Source organism: Dermacentor albipictus, chromosome 5, assembly GCF_038994185.2.
Source record: "Dermacentor albipictus isolate Rhodes 1998 colony chromosome 5, USDA_Dalb.pri_finalv2, whole genome shotgun sequence".
Lineage (NCBI taxonomy): Eukaryota > Metazoa > Arthropoda > Arachnida > Ixodida > Ixodidae > Dermacentor > Dermacentor albipictus.
The window spans coordinates 146,900,207-146,919,712 of NC_091825.1; the positions used below are offsets into that span (position 1 = coordinate 146,900,207).

Genomic DNA, 19,506 nt, shown 5'->3' on the forward strand with positions numbered 1-19,506 from the left:
AAATCGTCAGAAAGATGAAGATAAACTTGAGACAATGGTTTGAAACAACGGCACCATGCTGACCGTTCTTTTGTACATTATCAAAGTGATTTAGCATTATCATTTATTCAATTATTTTTGTCGCATAACATAGAGAAATGGGGTAGCCGAAGTACTCTTCATCTCAATCTCTCGACAGCAGTCCTGTTATAGCAGGACAGAACAAATGAATTTGATATATTTTTTTATTTTTTATTTAACTTAGCCGCCCAGGCGGCTCCGGCGTTCTGCTGTTGAGCAGGAGGTCGCGGGTTCAGTTCCCGGCCGCGGCAGCCGCATTGCGAGAAGCGTGGAATGCAAGGAACGCTTGTGTACTTTGATTCAGGTGCACTTTAAAGCATCTCAGCTGGTCTAAATTACTACGAAGCTCTTTGCTATGGCGTCTCTCACAGGCCGGGTGTTGCTTCAGGACGTTTGACTCATATCTGGTAAACCTCCCTGCCTTTACTCTTCATTCTCTCTCTCTTGACTCCATAGTGTTTCACTTACGTTCTAAACGTTCACTGGCAAAAGCCTTATTAAAACCCATCCTCATTTAGACAGGTTACACAAGTGAGATATCATGCAATGCTCCCACTTCGCTCATGACTGTCTTTTAGGCATACGTTGAGCCGGAACGTACAGATTGAATAAAACCTTTTATAGAGCAGTTAGCCGGCCAGTTTGGTCGAAATCTCTCCCTAAACATGTACAGCACGACACCTCATAAGACCGCGCATGGTGGTGTTTGACAAGACTACGCATGATGGCCTTGTGAAAAGCAATACAGATAATTTGCCTATTGAAAGCACCATGGAAAACGTAAATTCCGTGCAAGAGCCTTGCTGGTCGTGTGTCTCCCCTTCTCTCTCATATTTTTTATCACGCTTATACTGCTACTCTGGTGACACACGGTAATACATGGTAACTTGGTAATACACGAGTGGAAGTTAGGGGTGAGTCCATCGCCCATGCGCTGACTCTCCGTTGTTTTGCCAAACAAAGGAAAGTGGGTGTGAAATAATGAGGACACTTAACTACCGAACTTCATTGCGTGGCGCTATAGTTTGATTTCCCAATTAACTCAGATATATATATATGTTCTAGATCAGCTCATAATTGTCTTGAACGTGCTGCTGCAGGCATGAAATTGTTTATATATCTGTTTGTTGATTATTTAGGCACGTTGTTGACCTAACTACTAGATCGTCATATGGTACTGGTGCGTTACGGTTAGTAACTCGTAACCTCTTTCGTCGTTGTTGTTGTTTCCCTTACTTATGTATTTTCTCTTCTATATATTGACACGTAGTAGCGGAAAGTCTGCCTCCTTTCTAGATTTACACTTGACCACGTTGCTTCACTGTGCATGCTTTCCCCAAGGTTCACCGTCTTATGAACCAGTTGACCTCTCTGCCATTTCACATTACTGGTAATAGCCCACTGAGTCATTATCCAAAGTTTAGAAGCTTACGGTGAGCGAAAGCACACGCGCTACGTTGGATGTGGAAGTTCCTAATGTTTCTATTGTATAAGGATCGACATTTGAGAGAGTTGGCACTGGGTGAACATCTTAAAGGGGCAGCTTAAGATGACGAAGACAGAAGGCAGGAACACACAGGACGGCGCTGAACTCACAACCCACTTTATTCGAAGGTAAACACAAACTTATGTACTGCGTTTGCCTTTTTGCATGCGCACTGATAACGACGCCATTGACGGGAGAGCACGTGGCTATGGGTTGTAGTACATAAGTTTGTGTACGACTTCGAATAAAGTTAGTTGTGAGTTCAGCGCTGTCCCGTGTGTTCCTGCCTTTTGTTTTCGTCATCTTGCGCTGCCCCTTCAAGATGTTCTTATTGTATTTTTGATCATTATCTTTTATTATCGCCATGCCTTCCTCCTGAACATAGTGGGCAACGCCAAGTCCATTGCCGGGAAGCCAGCGACGACCATAGTACATACTGGTCATTTAGGTTCGAGAGGCCTAATAAAATCGCATAGTATAATTGCGTACTTCTTTACCGTATATTCATACTCAATACGCCACTTCTGGTCAGGAGCCGTATTTCGTGAGAAATATTTTTAAAGCGCTGCTTTCTTCGCTTTTGCACCCCTTGACTGCCAATGGGTACGTGCCCACCTTTGACCAATCTTCCGATACCGGTTGTGTGCCAATGAGACAGAAGGTATGCAGGGCTTGCATAATGTAGTAGTTCCTTCCGCTTGATTTTATGCAACTTTTGCTATCCAACGCTCACGGTCGACTGACACCGCTGATAGCGCGGGCAGAGCGTCACTCGGACAAATGACGAAGCGCGACATGGTATGGCGTTGGCAAAGAACCGCCACACTGTTTCGGCTCAGAATTGTTAAAATGTATCTATACATGCATTGCCTCTCTCTGGCGCCGCATGCACCTGTCCTCACCATTAGTCCCGCGGCAAGCATCATACACCACCTGCGTCCTAGTGACATCCCTGCGTCGACGTCTCAGTGCGCATTTGCACGAACTGTTGCTTACATTTCGGCATAGTTTGCGAATGCTACAGTGCATAAAGGTAAACACTGCATAGCACGAAAAATAACTACGATTGTGCGCAACGCGTTTATTTGCGTATCATTTAATTACCTACTTCACTGAAGTTTCTATTCTCCAACATAAATGAGAAGAAAGCGGGTTAACCGAGGGCCCCGATTTTTATTAGTCATATCATAACAAGCCAACAAACACTGACACCGATACCACAACCTTAGCATGCGAAGGTTGTGGTATCGTTCCCCACCTACGGCAAGTTGTTTCTTCATCCACTTCCATTTCCAGTAATTTATCGTTTCTTTAGTTCATTTATTAGGCACAAGTAATTTGCCCTATGTTGTCCTTGGTGTCAGTGCTTGTTGGCTTCTTATGAAATTCTCCAACATGTGTGACGGATCTGCATAATTTTTCGCTCGTTCATCTGATCCGGCATACCACCTAGCGGCCGATCCAGGCAATAGCAGAAGCGAAGCTTCACTCGAGCCAAAGAGCAATGGCAATATAGAATGGAAAAATAAAAGAATAATTTCCGAATATGTTCCTGAACCAACAAAGATAAGAAGCCTGTGGTTTTGTCAGTCCTTGAGAGGAACAACCGATAGCTACACTACTAGTCCTAATGGATTCCCACCTATAACAAGTGCTCGCTTGAAGTGAGGAAGTTAGGGCGTCCGCAGTAAATGCTGCGCCCACGTGCAAATCTGCATCTGACCAAGCCGGAGTGTGCTCGCATGTGCGTGAGTTTGAGTATGGGTGAAGCCAAGTGAGTTCACGTGGGGTGGTTTTAACGCGAGCGTTAATCAGTTCGGGTGTGTTCAAAATAGTTTTTCTCCGAGTGAGATCAAAGTTACCCGAACGGACTTGAGCATGAATCTCAGCGAGATGAACGAACAGCCTAATCTTTCTTGCGGTATACACTTCGCAAACTATATGCGAGTAGCCTGCAGTCGGAATCTGTGTAAGTATTCCGGAGAGTACATGTACAGACTATCGAGAAAAAAATATTGAGTCCAGTCAACCGCTGTCGGCAAAGGGAAGTTTCCCTTTGCTTTCTTTGTGGTATAGAATGTACTTTTCTCCTTCCACATTTTGTTAAGCGTTACCAATAATCACTAAAGTATGCATGGAAACAACTATGTCTAAGAGGAAAAACAAGAATGCCTATGCGATGTTAACGAGTCCCTACAGAAGAATGCCTAAATATATTTCAAAACGCAGAGACTAAGGAACGTGAGCAAGATAATCACTGCTTGCTCAAGTAGTCTTGCAAAACTTTGAGAAGAAGCTTTCTTAAGCAGTGCACCTTCAACAAAAGTGCACGCGTTTAGCGAGAAAAAGAGAGTGCCACGAAAGATGCTGGCAAACTCCGTAGCGCACACTTGCCATAAAACCGTTATTGTTTGCGACGACACTATTCTTCGGGGACCATATATTTTATACCCTGCTGCGCCACGTCACAACAGCTCGGAAACGGCCAGCATCGCCGTTAAAGATAGCGCTTGGCTCCCAAGTTCCCGTCCTAGCACTTTGCTTCTTTTTTTTTACGCGCCCATTTTCTCTTCTGAATTTATCCAGTCCCGCTACACGTAGCCATCAAACGGTCTCGTAAAGGGCCACGCTATAGCAAAATGGCTAGCTTGAGGATTTAAAACCAGGCTCGCTCGAAGCGAACAAGACACTACTTTCATTCGAACTTCTTATTTTCGTTTCGTTTATTATTTCTTGAAGTTGTTGCCGTGCGCTGTCATCTGCAGAAGTAGCGTGGCGCCACAGTTTTAGGCTTTTCCAGTGATGCCGGTCTGGGCATGCAGCTGTGAATTAACATTGTGTGCGCCATTGATTGTTATGAGCTGCATGATTCGTAGCTATATGATGCATTTAAATAGCCTATGTATGTACACGCTTTTATGCAGCTATGTGCAGACACTTGGAGTTATACCTGTATGTATTGGTCTATGTACACGCATATATTCTGGCCGTCTTTGCGCACTTGTCCAGAACTACGATCAAGTTGTACTGATCCTACTGCAGGTGATTCCACACATGATAATTTTCCATCATCACTCCTCATACTTATCTACTTTTCTGTTTTTCCCCTTCCCCCATACCCCAGTGTGGAGCAGCAGTCAAAAGACATGCTCCTTTTCCTCTCTATTTAACTTCTCTTCCCCCCTTTCTCTTTCTTTCACCACTCTGCATTTGCAGGCAAACAAACTCTGACAATGACCGACAAACACACTAACTGCGTCGGTACGCTTCTGTGCATCTTTCTCGGCTCCCCGACGCACTCTCTGAAATCAGAACTGATCACGTGGGTGCATATTGTGAACCCTCTACCGGTGGAACCATGATTACGTGCAGCTGTACTCCGCGTCTCTGCAAGGAGTGCGTAATTAGCCACACGGGGAACTAGCCCTGGAGGTAGTTAATCGCGTGGGAGGTAAGATAAACTTCACAGGTTCAGTTTCGATTTCTGATTTCGATTCCGCAGGATGCCACCGGGTTAGCGGTGTTTCTCGGCAACACGTCACGGATAAAGCGCGGCGTCAACTTCAAGAAGTGCAACGGGCCGAGTTAGGTAACACAGCGAGAAGAAGCGTCAGGCCGACGACCTTCGCAACGAGCAAGAAAATCTGTGGCCGCGCGTCCAAGCCCTCGCTTTTGTAAGAAAATTGAAGTAAAGCCTGAATGAACTTAAGAAATAGATCTACAATCCCGTCATGGGCCCAACATGAAGTCATCTAACAACTTACAACACTTGGTTGTTGAGACGGGTAAGAATATCAGCTAAGAAACCCACGTGACAAGAGCTGTCGCAGTCAGACCATAGAAACGCGGAGGCATTATACTCGACAAGGAATTCATCTTTAAATGACGTGAAGTTAGACCGATGTTGTGCAAGGTTGCTCCTAAATCATGCCAAAGAACAAAAGTGTATTTATCAACATACGCCTCTTGACTGGCTTTATTCCTTCAATTTAAAGTACGTCTGCGCAAATGAGTGCTCTGTGCAAAGCACAGACGTACTTTCATGAACACTTGTACGCAGAATTTTATGGCCTCATTTCTTCTTTTGCCTACCTTTTACTCCAATTTGACGTAGGTTTCCTGGCACTCAATAGTTTGCAAAACTCTACCAAGCCATTCTGCTTATATTGTTTTATACATTTCGGATATGTTCATGCTTTTGCGGTAACTAAGGCGCTCAGACGCGGTTGAATGGAAGGCAGTGTTCTTGCATATTAGCTGTCCCTACGAAGAAGGTCAGCATTGTCTTACTTCCTCATTTTTACGTATAATTTGGTTCAATTTCGGTTTCACTGCGGCACGCTTTCTTAAACTAGGCTTGTCACGGTTTCTGTTTATTATTCGTCATGGCGTCGCCGGCAATTATTATCTATTTCAAAATCTTTTAACTTAGTCTTCTGAAACTGTTGTTTCTCCTTCGTCCGAAAAGCGCGCACGCACGCACGCACGCACGCACACACGCATACACACACACACACACGCACACACGCACGCACACACACACGCACGCACACAAGCAAGCACGCAGGCACGCACACACACAGACACACACACCCACACACACAAAACGTGTTTCGCGTTCTGGTGCATGGTGCATCGCAAAAAAAAAAAAACAAGGCAAGCTGTGACGGAGGCCACACATTTATATACTACACGCGCAATGAGGGAAGAAAAGAAATATCCCCTCATTTTATCGCAGGCCGGATTTATCCTCAAGCACTGCCCCCAGGTGTTGATAGATCTGAGGATTTCACGTTTATGCGGTGGCATCCGAATGAGCATCGATTCGATTCTCAAACACGGCAGCTTTTCAGAAGTTTGGTTTCGTTCGCTCTAAAGCACACTGTCCTGAAGTCACGAGTGGTAGGCTAGCGGTTACGTTATTACGCCAAAAACGAAAATCAGTAAGAGTAGATTCCTCCAGCATTAAGTTTTTTCAGTGCAACCTTCCTTCTGGATAGAAAGAAAACTTGAAACTATTTGATTTCATCATAACGTAATATCACTCTTGCGTTTAACCTCTTTTCATGGTTATATTTTAAAACCCAGATGTTTACATTTGGCGTAGAGGCTTCCGGGTTTGTGATAGTCTGCAAACTCAAATAAACTCTTTAGTTTCAAACTTAGGGCTATTTCGTTTCGTCGGAACGTTATGAACGATGGAGGAAAAGAAAAGCAGGCATCACATAAAGGCATAAAAACACAGAAGCACTGATTATAAGTCAAACGTCGACTGGTGATAGTAAGGTTCGCGTTGAAACGAAAAAAAATATCACTTCGGAGGGAAGATAACCGGTTGTTTGACAAAAAAAGAGAGAGAGAGAGAGAAGCTTAGCCGAGGGGAGAGAAATATTGAATGAGGTGGGAATGATGACATATCTTCAAATAGAAGGCTCGGTGCAGGCAAGATGAAAGTAGTAGCGTATCTCTCGGAACGTAGTATATAACATATATAAACCACACTCAATAAATCCAGGTGGTCGTATGTCAACGCTGCGTATGCGTCCCCTGACTGTGTCGTGTGTTCTCACGCGTTGCTAGTTCCGTTGCGCATTAATAAAGAATGTATGCAGATTATGATTGCGAAGGCACTTTTCAAGCGCCGAGGACAGGGAAATGACGCACTGCTTAGATCGTCCTGAGATGGCGCGAAATTTAGCGCAGTGCGTCCGCGCGGCAGGTCCCAAATGTCTCGTTGGCACCTGGTCATAAACCCTGCACGATTCCTCCGCTCTCTCGCAGCGTCCCTAAACGCTGCGCCATAAGGGAAACAGCTTTTCCTAACTGCGCTCGCTTCTCCCGAAAAGTGCGCCCACGTAATCTGCGGAAGATTTTGGGCGACTTTTGCCCGCCGAGATGGCTTGACCTCGCACCTAGCGGCGATGCCGGCAGTACGCCATAAGGCGCAGCGGGGGAAGTAATCCCTGTTGAAAGCTGTTAAGCGGCGTGTTACGCAATGCGTCGTTCCCCGAGATGCGCACTGAATAGATTAATAAAACGGGTATTAGTGCGCCTTCTGTGCGTTGTTTCCGCGTTGACTCGTTTATTTTTTTCCCGCCGTATTCCACGCGCAGAAATATGAACTGCCGACATAATTAGCCCTTTAACGGCGTGTTGCGACCACGTTAGTTGCGGAATTCATAAGAGATGTCGTGACCTGATTCTCGCTCTCCCGGACCCGCCCCGGTAACTGAGCGGCTATGGTGTGGCGCTGCTAAGCACGAGGTCGGGGGATCGAATCGTAGCCGCGGCGGCCGCAGGTAAATGGGAGCGAAATGCAAAAACGCCGTTCTCCCGTGCATTAGGGGCCCGCTAAAGATAAACTGGAAGTCAAAATTATTTTGGTGTCCCCCCCTACGGTGTGCTTCATGATCAAATCGTGGCTTTGGCAGGTAACACCCCATAATTCGTTTCGATTCCTTCTCCCGTAGGTGTGTTTTCAGTAGACCTAGCCTAACTGCACTATAGTATAGCCACACTAGCTCTTGATGTTTTCTTTTTCGAAAAGAGGGCATAGAAAGTTGAGTGCGCCGCTACGAGCGAGAAAGACGTAGTTCTTTGTACGGGAAGTCGAACGAGAAACTTCAATGACAGGAACCTGATGCTGCACCAGCACTCTGCACCGTTATCTGCGCACGCAGGTGTAATTGTAGGTTCCTATCCGAGGTTATCGGAATCAATTATAGTTATTTTTATCAATATTATTATTAGTGGTAGTAGTAGTATTGTGGCGTCGGTGGAAAGTATATTTTGACGATGATGTGTTTTTGAAAAACCAGAGCTTCAGTCACTCTGCTAAGAACGGTCCATTAGTGCTGCATATCGAACATTTTGTTTCGAACATTCACTTTGGCGCGCTTGCAGAGATTGTTTTTTTTTTTTTTGCTCCAGTCAAGTAAAACAAAGTGAGGTTGACCTCGAAGTACTCTCGGCGCATCAAGCCGACGCAGAGAAAAGCTTACAGGGAAGTATCCTCCGTTCAGCGCGCTGTATTTGGGTTTCACACACGCAGCAGTGTGTGCATCTATCGTGTGTGCGGTCTCGACGGCGATAGCTTGTGGAGACGGAGCGAGCTTATTGGCCAGACGCTCTGGGAAATGGAGCCGGATAGCTCTCCTTGTGACCACGTGATTCTAACACAGGTTCACTCGGTTTGGATGCTACTACGTGGAAGCCGTTGCGCCGAGGAGCCAGCATCAACCTTGCAGTCCTCTTTATTAAAACTTTTCGTACAGATCTATTCCACCTAAAAAGAGTGGCCAACTTGTGTTGACCGATGAGATCGCGGGTGTGCGCGCGGCATATTTCTCTCTATTTTCTTCTCTTCACTCCCTCCCCCCCCCCCCCCCCCTCAGCAATACTGCCAGCGTAGGATAGCAAGTATAATTTTCTGTTCTGGGTGACTTCTCCACCTATGAGCCGTCTTTCGTGTCTGTCTTTCGGATTGTATGGTGACTCTACAGTGAGTAAGGCAAACCCGGTTATATTGAAAGGGCTTGTGCGCTGAAAATAACTTGAAATATCAGGTAATTTGGCATACCTTAACTCGGCTACAACGAATTTGAACAAACTACTTTGATGCGTTCGTTAACTGTGCATCCTTTATACATGACTATCGAGTAGTATGTCTCGCACGTTCGATGCAGAGTATAATTTGCTCTAACATAGTTCGTTATATTCGAGTTCTGTGCCCTGTGATAGAAATTCAAGATCTCTCCTTGTCATAAAATGCGTCATGGTGGCGATTTCTCACGTATTTTAACGGGGGTCGTGATAGCGCAACGAAAGATCAGCCCACAACGGTCTCGAAAAAAATATACAGCCTTCCCGCTTAATTACATTACCAAGTGTCAACTCATCAAGATTATCGAAAGTGGGCAACAAACAAGCAAATAAAGAACGCCCCAGAGCGAAATTAAAGTTAACATGAGAAAACCATTCAGGAAACGGGAGTGACACGCTGGAATTTTCTTAATTGGCTTCAAACATGCCCACCAATTATCGCGCCATCTAATAGGGTTGCACGATTTGCCCGACTGTCAAGAGAGCGTCCAAATTTAACTTCGCCCAGTCGGTTTCTATACTTGAACGTTAACAATCAATTATCGTCACTCATTCCCCGATATACAATCATATTTCACCTACCGTGAGGCCAACCGCGACTTGCACATTTCTCCATATAAACAAGCGCACAGTTCGTGCGAGAGTACTCACGATGGATTACACGTTTCTTCAGGTAAGACGACGCCAAAACTTCACGAACTCAAGTACATAAGATATATCACTGTTTGACCATAGAGTTAACCAACAAGTTAAATCTTAATGACAAGGACGTTACGATACTCACGGCTAGATGTTAGATCAGTCTGCAGCCACAAAACAAATCCAGTTAAATAGGGAAAACGACGGTTCTTTCTTCGATGTCAGCTGGAAAAGTTCGCCGAACACCAACTTCCTTTATTCCGTTAAATGCAGCGGAATATACCAACTTTCACCGGCAACACACCGCTGATGACCCACGAGACACTCCGTCATTCACACCTCAAGCGAACATCGGCACAGCCCTACGGCGACCGCACAGCACAATCGCTTTACGGGTGGGCACTCGGGATACTGGAAAGGGCACGCTGATGACCCTCACCGGTTTTGACAAACGATCGACGCGGGCCGAGAAAGAACGCACGATCAGATATCGGGCCGTCGCGTTCCGGTCGCGGGGCAATGCAGCGGCGGCGCCGTCCTATCCACGCCGCTGTCAGTCACAAAGTACGAGATTCGGGAAGAGCCCTCAATCTCCCATTATCGTCCGTGCCATTGGTACCGTCGACATGGGGAGGGAACCGACGACGAAGACGACGAAGCAAGGTCGCTATAGCTTCACCGATTTCTGCGCCACTCCTCCATCACTGCCTCGGAGGCGGGAGAGCAGAGACTACGACGACGGATGCAGAGGTTCGGCTTCCCAGTAGTGCGCTCGGATCGAACCTCGGTGGATCCACCTTCTTTATGTGTGGGACAGAGGCCGGCGGAGTTTTCCCGCAGCTCGACTCGAGAGACGAAGGCTTCGGTCGCTCGCGGCCGACGGTCAGCAAGGGTGTTGCGACTTTGCGCCCGCACTGTACGTCACATGGGCGTCCCGGGGCATCCCCGAAGCCGCTGTCGTCGTCACCGATGGCACTGCCGTCGCTTTCGGCGTCGCGGCCATCACTGCACGCCGGCGCAATCAGCCACGTCTCGCCCGCGTCGAGAGAAGCTCGAGCCGAGACTCGAGCGGCGCCGGCTCGCCCGAGCGCCATCTCTGAGAAGGCGCAGGAAGCGCCAACGCTTCTCCCTGCCGGCTTCTTCAACAGGCGGCCCGCTTGGCTCTCACGTTGTACAAGTAGTTCTGTCCCACATTAACCCGGGCCGAAGCAACAACGTCGGCGAGGGCTCAAACACATTGCATACTCAACACGAAAACGCTGGCCACAATTACGAAAAACGAGAAGTGGCATAAATGTATTTACTGTGGCCTAGCTGACACAGGCAGGACATGACCAGATGTTATAGGGTTGCTCCAACAACCCGCCCCCTGATGAGCTCTTGCAGACCACTCCCACGCCAGAAGCGTGGGAGAAGTCATTAAGGAGAGGAAACTTGAATATAGAGACCAGGCTGGCGCACTGGTCTGCTATAGTTGCCGCCCTCTAGGTCCCAAGCTAGCCCCTCAGCCAGCCTGGCTTCCCATTCCCACTCTCATTTCGATTTAATAAAGTTTTTTACCCCTTCCAGTTCTGTCCCGGGCGCTTTGCTCAATTTTTTTCACCCAAAACACTCAAACTCTCCCCCTGCCATCCCTCCGACCTGTCGGCGGTCGGCCGCACGAGGCCATTCGTACAGTCCTTCTCGTGCGAGCGCGGATAGAGAACTGTTGGACTCGCCTTCGTGTTTTGTAGTTGTGCCAGTATCTGAGCACCGAGGCACGTATGTGTTCCTTTCTTTGCGGAAGAGAGGCTGAAATACTGTCCCTTATCGTTCTGATAACCAAGAATTCCCGATTTGAATTCTCAAACGCGGCGTTCACGTTCACATAGGGGGTGGAATGCCAAAGTGCTACCTTTCTGAGGATTGTACCACGTGTTCAAGGATCCCAAGTTGTCGAAACAAATCCGGAGCCCTCCCCGGCGGCGTCTCTCATAGCCGCTCTCGTTGCTTTGGGTTGTTAAAGTCCATACTAAATGTTAATCGCTATACCAGTCCCATTCATCTCCTACCGCTGGAGCATAACGGTGTTGAATGTAAATATCGAGCTAGACTACTACAGTGTGGTCAACAACATTTTCTCTTGTTGTTCCAGGCAATTTTTCTTTCTTCTGTGTGTTTAAATGCGAGCACGGGTTCAACACCGAGAACAGCGATGGGAGCGCAAGAAAACAGACAGATACAGTCTATTGATGCACTGGACAAACAGGGCAAATGCACCGATCTTGTCTGTATGCCTCTAGCCCGTCTGTTCGCGCTGTGCTTCATGCTGCCCCAAACTCTCGTGCGACACTATACGCTGTTTTAGCAAAAGTTGCCCGCACAAAAGGACGAACACACGAAAAAACACAAAAAAACGAAGTCGATGGAAAGAAGGAAACGCTTTTTTTCCCGTGTCCGTGCTTTTGTACGCGCAACTCTTGGTAACATAGCCATGCGCCACCTCGCCCAGCAAGAAGTTCTAAGTGACCCTATACGCACAGGCTGTTTTCTCAAGGGGTTATTGGGAGCTACGACATGTATACTGAAACAGCAGAAATAATAATGCGAAACATTGCTTGCCTCAGACAAGGCACATTGCCGTAAATAGTCATAGTATCTATCTATCTATCTATCTATCTATCTATCTATCTATCTATCTATCTATCTATCTATCTATCTATCTATCTATCTATCTATCTATCTATCTATCTATCTATCTATCTATCTATCTATCTATCTATCTATCTATCTATCTCCCCCTTTTCGATTAGTTTTCGTTCCTTTGCGAGCCCCTCTGTCGTTTCCTTTCCTCTGCAACCTCCTCGCTCTTCTCCTAGGCACGCTTTTTTGTAGCGCCATCGATATGAGCCACTGGAGAAGGAAGCTCGCCATTAGACAAACCGGCGCTCTTCAACCCGCATAGCCACGGGGGACTTTTCTCCACCTTTCGTTGCACCGCGCTGTCTGTTGGAGTTCATCACGCTGTCGTGGTCGCTAAAACTGTGCAGCATGCTAAAAGCGACAACGTGTTTCTGTCTCTGCAGACGCCTCTTCCTCGTTCCGTTAGTTCGGGGAGCTTTAGTTTGAAATGCCATGTACCAACTAGCGAATGGTAAACGTGTATTCTCGATGAACACAATTTGGCCTGGTTTCGTCGTTTCGTCTTTCGTCGTTGCTGTTTGCCATTGGCCGACCACCTTCGCTAATACGTCCGACAATATGACTGGCTTAAGAGGACTTAAATTACTAAAAAGGCTGGCATCTGCTCTTACCAGCTGCTTCAGATTACGGACTTAAATACGGATGCGGGTATTGGTTTCCGACTCAAAGGCCTGACCCGCGACTGAAACATAGGCTGGCATAATGGGACAATTTATTCCTATTCTCCCTCTCTCTCTACTCCTTTTTTCACGCTTCAGCTGTTGTTTGAGGTGCGCTCCGTCAATTTTATCAGCAGGTGAGCAGCAAATGACAAGAATGGAATGAAATCAAATGAGAGGAATCGCAACATTATACCGACACTGTTCTTTATCAGTCTTCAACCACGAGCTTGGCCTTGGGTAGCTAGTATTTTACATTTACTAGATGCCCGAGGGCAAGACAGTAACAGGAGTGTACAAGAGGACTCTTCCGTATCAGCTTATCAGTAACGACTGGCCTGCGCCTATTACTACTAGCCGCTATATACAAGGTGCGGAAATCTTGCTGATCAACTGAAGCAAGCACCAGCTATTTTAGATTGAACAATTTATCCCTTTTTAAGGACGCGAGTTTGTACAGTGCATGGATCTATTAGCACAAAACCGAAGGCTACGACTGGGTCGGCGAGTAATAGCAACGCATGCGCTCGTGCGTTAAAGGGGCTTATCTCGGAGACCAATCGATACGTCCAGACGGGCCACGTTCACGTCCACCGGTCTTCGTCAGCTACGCCACTGTCATTACGGCCTATCAATAGTGCCGTCTATGCACCAGACGCTGTACTGCTGCTAGTCATACTTACGTTTCTAGCTTTTTTTTATCGTTTCATCGGTGGCATCTTTCTTCCACTTTCTTACAGAAAGCTACGTATCTTCTTCCCCCCATGGATGCCATGAGTGCTCTAGAAGCAAAAGCCATGACATGATATTCCAAAACAACATACTGCATTATTGAGGTTATGGCGACCCTATAGCATTCTGTACTAAGGCGAAAGCCTAAAGTAGCTTGTTGCTATGGCTCAGACTCGAAAAATGTGGTGTCTAGTCAACTGAAGCAAAAGATGTAATCATTAGGAATGGCAAATGCCCCCGTAAGCAAGCAAAGATGCAATGGCAATGGCCACCTGCTTGCAGCGAGGTACATGACTCTTGCAGTAATACAGAAAGTTTTCTATTTTTGCACTCTTTGATTATCGTCACTCTTGCTCGAGGCGAAGGTCACCGACCACTGCTCCGCCGTCCAGGGCCTGGCATACCGCAGGAAACATAGCGCTGGTGTGCAAACTCTTGTGACAGGCTACACAGGATATTAATCATCATTCATCATCAGCCTACTTAATGTCCACTGCAGGACAAAGGCGTCTCCCTGCGATCTCCAATTACCCGTGTCCTGCGCCAACCGATTCCAACTTGCGCCAGTGAATTTCCTAATTCCATCACCTCACCTAGTTTTCTGACATCCTCGACGGCGCTTCCCTTCTCTTGGCATCCATTCTGTAACTCTAACGGTCCACCGGTTATCTATCTTACACATTACATGGCCTGCCCAGCAAAATTTTTTTTCCTCAAGTCAATTAGAGTATCGGCTGTCCCCGTTTTGTCTCTGATCCGCACCACTCTATTCCTGTCTGTTAACGTTGCGCTTAATATTCTTCGTTCCATCACTCTTTGCGCGATCCTTAACTTGTTATCGAGCTTCTCCGTCAACCTCCAAGTTTCTGCCCCGTATGTTAGCACCGGTAGAATGCATTGATTGCACGCCTTTCTTTTCAGTGATCATCATCATCATTTATTTTTCCTTAAGGACCCCTGTCGGGGTATTACATAAGGGGGGGGTTACAGAAGATAAGGATAGAAACAAAGATATGGTTACAATTTCTTACAAGACTCAGCCTGTGGATTCGCATTAAAAATAAAAAAATAAAACCGTGATAGTGGTAAGCTTCCAGTCAGGATCTAGCATTGACTGCCGTAGGCACTCCAACCCATTTTGAATATTTAGTAAATTTCCTTCTAAATTAGAGTCCCCGGTGAGTAACTGACCTAGGTAAACGTACTCCTTCACAGACTCTAGAGGCTGACTGGCCATCTTCAGCTCTTATTGCCTTGCCAGGCTATTGAGCTTTATCTTTTATTGGCAGGAAGGGGAAAAAGGCGCGTTAAGCAGACTGCACAGTTTCCTCTCTCCGACAATACATGTGATAAAGCATCGAGATAAACCGCGAAACCTCCTTGTTTTGCTAGGTTATCATTGGCTATACTCTAATAGAATATTAAAAGCAACGTAGTCCGGCTACCTTATTTCAACCTTTGTCGTACCAGCTGACCTGAACGCCGTAGATCTCCCCAGAACTTTAAACTTACCTTTGCGCTTTTTCTCAGGGAATGTGGACAAAGAAATATGCGAATGCTGCCATAGTTATTGTTGCTCAGCGTGTATTTTATTCAACAAACATGATTTACATGCGGACGGAGGGCAACCGCTAAGCCTCAAAAAAGGCCTGCGTGGAATTAAAGACAGAACCAGCGGAGTCGACCCAGACTTATTATATTGTGAACTTAGGGGCATAGTTGCCACACAGCGAAGTCTTGATGATCACGCTTGTACATAGAGCTCTGAAGCGCGAAGTAAAGGCACGCACAGGAAGATAAGATTTACAGCGTCTGGTTATTCCCACTATACTAGCAGTACCTTCGCGTTTTGCGCCATTGAGACCGGGTATGCAAATTTGTTTTATGGCTAGAGGAGAGCAGACATTACGCTCGGCAGTTCCAAACTTGTACTCACCTGCCAAGGTTACAGAGAACCTGCTGCTTCCTTAAGAAATAGAGAAAATAAAATAAAAAGAAACATATATTTGTGTTAATACACTGCATGCCCGTACATTGAGCTTTTTAGCGCTCGTATGATTTATTGCCTCAGTTTCTTGTTAGCACATGCGCTAGCTTGTCGTTGCCTTCCAGCGCACTGCTGCCATTACATTAGGCGAAGACGAGCACGAGGGATCGACCGGCTAGACGAGCCGAGCGTACGCTTCCAAGGCGAGGGCGTGCCGTTGGGATCTAACTTATCATCAGTCTCCCGAGGCCCCGTCCCGTTCAGAGCTGCGATGGCTAGTTTCGCAGCCCAGGAACGCTATATTTCAGCTCTGCGCGTTTAAGTCGGCCGATTGTTCTTTCACAGCCGTTTCTTGCTCTATTCACGTTTCCGGCGACGAATCCGCTGATGCGCGAGAACAGTTCGTAATAACGGGCGACGGCCAATTGCAACAGCGAACGACATCGTACGGAAGGAGTTAGTCAGCGAAAAACAAACAATTGGCGGCAATAAAAGCTTTGTTAACACGGCTCATGGCTACAGAATGAATCAATTAAGTAGTCAACCAATCAACCAATCAATATTCAATCAATCAATAAATTAATCGAAAATTAATCAATCAGTCAAACAATCTTTAATATTACAAGCGTAGTTCCCGTAGATAAGAAAGCTTTGGAATAGAGTTTGAAACCAATAAGCGCATGACGTACTTAAACAAACAGTGCTGTCATTACTGCGCATGCTCCGAACGTTATTGGGTTTCTGTGGTTCACGTGCGCTATGATATTTGGCGAGTTTACCATTCCTAATGTCATAGCTTCCTATATACACTTCTGTGCCTGCGTGATGACCGCAAAACGGTAGTCATTTATGGAAGCGCCACTCTCGTATCGTTAGAGTCATTATATTCAGGGTAGCGACAACCCTCACCAAGCCCTAGGCGACCATGGTACAGCGTTGCCGCCGAGTAGCGGCAGCAGGCGACAAGAGTTGTTTGCATTCTTGGCATAAAAAGCGTTTTGAACGGCAGTTGTGGGTGGTTCAAATAGCGCGCCGGAGACTCCAACGTAAGTGGCTCCCCCAGAAGAAGTTCCAACGCCGGCCGCTTTTAGAGAGCAGCTTTTAGGTGCCTGTTCCTGCGGCGAGCGTCGGCGTCGGCGTAATTGAGCAAACGAGCACAGCGATAGATGAAAGAGCGAACGCGGAGCGCAGCGAAGGGTGAAAAACGCGACGAGGTAATTGGAGGAGGAGGAGGAGGGTGCAGCGGAAGCAAGAGGCAGAAAGCGGAGGAGGAGAGTACGGCGAAAGGGTGAAAAGAAAATTTGGAGGACGCTTAAGCTTCGCCCTTAAGAGTGGAACACAATAGCATTCAGATACCAGACTGCTTCTCACGCTTCACCGCAACTGCTTTCTGGAGGATACGGGGCTGCTTGCGCGGGCGTGAATGCTAGGAGGCGAGCGCCATCTGGATGGCGTTGCTAGGAAACGGGTGCGGCACTCAATGTATGATATAAATACTGGAAAAGAGGTTTGCGTTTGAGTTTCCGCGGAACAGAATTATGTTCTCTCGTGTATTCTAATTACAATCCCACGCTATCACGTCTGTAGGTTGCGTGGTTGGGTACGCACGGTTCGGAATGGTTTCTCGCACGCAGGACGGTCGACGCTGGACGTGGGACTCTTGACGCTGTCTATTTATTATTTATTTATTTAGCAAATACTGCCGGCCTGTATTACAAGCCTTAGGCAGGAGTGGGGTACATAAGTAACAGGAACAAAGAAATCGTACATTGCAACAAAACAACGAGACTCGGCTGGAGTGCAAAACACAGTAGAATAAAAAAAAAAAACACTCGATTCAAAACGAATTGCATGTGTGCCCTATTGTTCACTCAGGGCTTGTAAAAACAAGATAACCGTTTCGGAACTGACCACGTTTCCAGGCAGATCGTTCCATTGAACAATGGTGCGGGGAAAAAATGAGTATTTAAAAACATTTGTTTTGCACAAAATTGCGCCGACTTTTTTGGAATGATAGGAACGCGTAGGGCGGTGGGAAATGGGCTCAACTAGAATGCCTTCCTCTAGTTTTATTGTATTATGACAATATAAGTAAAATAATTTTAGTCGTAAGTAAATAATTTTAGTCGCGTTAAAAAGTGTAGTGCGGTGACGATGGCTACGAGATCGCGCTACAGTAGCGCGCGTCGTCTGTCGACGGCCGCTGCTGTGAATCGCACCCACGCGTCACTCACGCGCTGGCTCTCGTGATGTCCAGATTAGTCAGGCAGTCGCGCCCCACTACGTTCCATTTCCAACATGCCGCACGGGACAGATCGTCCGCGCCATCCAATATACTGCGAAATGAAGACACGTAGAAAACTGCGCACAAATTTCGCGTTAGGGATTACCGCAATCGTCGGCAAATATTTTTTTATTGCTTCACTAATGATTCGGCAAGCAGAATGGTGCTGCTGCTCTTTAAATGATGCACGTTCTTTTTTTTCCTTTTTTTTTTACAGCGAGCACCAAACACGTAAAAAGTGTGCTCGACACAGCCCAACGTAGGTGGCGCCACCGCCATAGTTCAAACGACGACCGCTTTCCATTGGTTCGCCGATGATCCAGCTGGCACAAATGTGTATATAGTAGGCCATTACGTTTACGCACGCTAACAAATAGCATTACCCAACATAGCGGCTCCCATGGCTCCCCTTAAGCGTGAATTCTCGTCATATCTATGCTCTCTCTCGCTGATCACCGGCAACTATTCAAATGAGCTTTCGCTTCCTCTAAACTACATAAAACATTATTTATGAGTGTATAGCGCGTCCAATTTCAGAGATCGTTTGGAGATTCCGGCGTCCCTAAGCCTGAACGAGAGGCACCTGCATAGCATCAACACGATGGTTGCTAATGGATTGCTTTGGCTTGAATATGTTTGCATTATTTTTTCATTCCGTTAAACTAAAATTCTTAAAGGGACGCGCACCGTAACGTCCCGCAAAGGTGCTTGCGCTTAACGCGCATAAGGCGACAAACCCTATTCTAAAACTCTCTAATGACTCAACCAGAATACTCAAACGATAGGTCCAACCACAAGCACGCGATTTTTGAGAGATGGCGACGAACGACAATTTTTGCCGTAGCGTAGGGCGATCCGTCGCTGTCACTTTTCGGTTCGCCAATTTTTGATTAGCCAGAAAATTTCGGTTGTCGTCCGGAAGTCCAGGCGGCCACCTCCGCCGAGGACAGCAACCAGTCCGCCCACTTCTATCTGAATTCGTTTAATAACTTGCTCTCCGCCATGACGTCAAAAAAAATATATCTATAGTTAAGTCAACCATCCCTTCGTCTCATCTTAAGCTGAGGCCAAAGTATCGGCGTTGTCTTGTAATTATTATTGAGATCAGTTCTGTTTTATTGCTGGAAGGCCTAAGACGCTACCGAGAGCCGCGAAAGTGTTTTGAGATGTGCCCACCTGACGGCGCCAGGGCATTTCACGCTGGCTGCATTGAACGAATTTCCGCTGGCGACGACAGAATATTAAAGCTAGATCTAATGCACCTTTATTAGAACATTGGACTCGTGGTAATTTGCCCATTTCTTAAGGGCGCATGATTGTATTTATTCCGACAAAATGTTAATTTGTCACTATCTTTTTTTGCGATGTCGCATCC

At 46.6% G+C, this 19,506-nt stretch overlaps 1 protein-coding gene across 2 annotated transcripts in view; it reads right to left on the bottom strand.

Moving 5' to 3' along the window:
* The window catches only part of LOC135906249 (suppressor of lurcher protein 1-like), a 495,728-nt gene that overhangs the window by 376,815 nt on the left and 99,407 nt on the right, over nt 1–19,506 (bottom strand). The window contains exon 1 of one of the 2 annotated variants that reach the window (XM_065437550.2): nt 9,933–11,255. The exons of the other annotated variant lie outside the window; for it this stretch is intronic. The gene's annotated coding sequence lies outside the window, so the exon portion shown is untranslated. Of the gene's footprint in view, nt 1–9,932; nt 11,256–19,506 lie in introns of those variants that run through there. 2 annotated transcript variants of the gene reach the window in all.